A 2,647-nucleotide genomic window follows, 5' to 3' on the forward strand; every position below is an offset into this window, starting at 1 on the left:
CATCTATGGAGATAAACAGAAATGAGGAACCATGTGAGGCTCTGGAGAAAGACAGAAATCAATGTCTAACTTTCCAGCTCCCAAGTTCACATGGCCCAATGGTACATTGTTTCCTGCGTTTGACATCCATGAACTTGCCTCTCACATCCTCCTAAGATTCCCCCTTGACATAGACTGGCTTTAAAGATTTTTGGTTGCCAAGAACATGCTAAGAACCCAAATCAGAATCATGGGGATGCAGAGACATCATAGAAAGCACAGAATATGTCCCAGGCACTGAAAATCATGAGTCAGTTGGTTTGGCTAAAGTGATTTTTTTATAAATGTTTTATTTATTTTTGAGAGAGAGGAAGAGTGCAAGCAGGGGAGGGGCAGAAAGAGAAAGTGAGAGAGAGACAGAGTCTGAAGCAGGCTCCAGGCTCTGAGCTGTCAGCACAGAGCCTGATGTGGGGCTTGAACCTCCAAACAATGAGATTGTGACCTAAGCAGAAGTCAGACACTTAACTGACTGAGCGACCCAGGGGACCCTGGCTGAAGCAATTTTGGATTCAATAGTATTCCATTCAAGGTAGAGTCATTGCATGTCTGTGATGGACTAGATACTTAGTTAGCAAACAGACAAAGGTCTACAAAGGACATAGATGTCCTCTTATAGAATGTATTATTTATTTGTTTATTCTGCCACTTGCACCTCTCGTCCCAGCATTAACAGCCTGGTACCCATTGTTACAGTACTCTCTGGCCACATCTATGTGGGATCCCTCTACCGAATTACCTGCCCAGGCCTGCCACCTCAGGCAGGGCCCCTGCCACACTTGATTTACAGAAGTGCCTTCTGTGTGTGTATGAAATCCTGGAATTTGATGAACTCTGAGAACTTAGAGAGCATCCATCCATCTTCCCAATGTGCAGAAAGGAAGCTGAAGTCAAGTCAGACCTTCCCAAGGCCCATTGTGGGAGCGCAGCTGTGGAATGGGTCCAAGTCTTAAATAGAATGGATTTTTAATGCTGGAAATTCTGAATTCTTAGGAAACTTCTGCAAGCTCTTGATCTCATGCCACAAAGTGAAGAATGTTCATTGTTCTTGGTAGCCATGGAAATCGTAACTCTCAGCTCTGTCCCATAAGGACATGACCATGGCTTAATTGTTCTATGGTTTCCAAAGCTTGCTCCCAGGCCGTCATGATTCCAACTGCACCTCCCCTTTGGAAGGTAACAGGCTACATGGCAAATCTCCAACTTCTCTAGTTCCAAGAAATTTTGAAAGTCATCACTTTTCACACACTGTAAGGTTGCCCTCTGTAGCATCTCCAGCAGGTGGATATTCAGCCCCTGCTAGAATCCCTCTGAAAATAAACAGTTTGCTACTTCATGAGTCACCATATATGCCCATCAGACCCAAGATGGATTCCAGTATGAGTGAAATTTCCTCCCTGAATATGACAGGGCAGTCTTGCGTCGTCCTCCAGCTCAGCGACATTCCTTCAGCTCTCTGAAGACCTTCCAGCAATTCCAGTCCCCTCCCTTACATCTCCTCCATCCACATCCCACTCCTTGGCCAGCATCTCTGTGAGCACACACTTACTGCTTTCAACCCCCTTCTCCACTCATGTATTTTTCTCCAGGAGAGAAAGCAGACATCAGAAAATTAGCTTTGGATTGCCAATGAGCATCTTTAGGAGTGTATAAAGAGCAGTTTATCATTTTGTCTTCTCAAAGTAAATTAGTACCATTTACCCTTCTAGATGTTACATCCTTTACCTGGATCTTCTTAATTAATTGACCGCATCTGCAATCCTGGTTGTTAAAGAAATCTGTGTTTACCTGGGTCTCACCCAGCAGGTGAGGATGGTCGGCCTTGGAGACACAACCAGGAGAGCTACGCCATTAGAAGGCAAGACAGGAGGGGCGCCTGGGTGGCTCAGTCGGTTGAGTTTGTGGGTTCAAGCCCCGAATTGGGCTGTGTGCCTGGAGCCTGCTTCGGATTCTGTGTCTCTTTCTCTCTCTGCCCCTCCCCTCTTCCTGCTCTGCCTCTCTCTCTCTCTCTCTCTCTCTCTCTCTCTCTCTCTCTATCAAAAATAAATAAATGTAAACAAAATTTAAAAAAGAAGAAGACAAGACAGGGATTTCCAAGAGGACACCATGTGGAACAGAGAGAAGGGTATGGGCAGAGTGACTAAAGTCACCAGCAAGGAGAGCAGGAGTAGGCAATGACTCCCAGAAGCACGGGGAGAATGACTCGGTAAACACAATAGAATGAACAGTGACCAGGGTAGTCAAGAAAGCACACCGTGGATGAGGATGCTCACCATTGTTTGTGGCCCATCTGGCATCACTTCCGTCTTCATCTGCTAATCTCTTCTATGATCACCCCACCCAAGTGGCCAGGTGACCCAAGCTGGCGAGACACGGGCACAGAAATAGGTTCCATGAGCCAAACTAGGATAGAGACTTATGTAGGCCTGATTTAGAAAACATTGCAAAAAAGTGGGGGTGCCTGGGTGGCTCAGTCTGTTGAGTGTCTGACATCAGCTCAGGTTATGATCTCACAGTCCGTGGGTTTGAGCCCCATGTCAGGCTCTGTGCTGACAGCTCACAGCCTGGAGCCAGCTTCAGATTCTGTGTCTCCCTCTCTCTCTTCCCCTCT

Source organism: Suricata suricatta, chromosome 15 (assembly GCF_006229205.1).
Source record: "Suricata suricatta isolate VVHF042 chromosome 15, meerkat_22Aug2017_6uvM2_HiC, whole genome shotgun sequence".
NCBI classification, from domain to species: Eukaryota; Metazoa; Chordata; class Mammalia; order Carnivora; family Herpestidae; genus Suricata; species Suricata suricatta.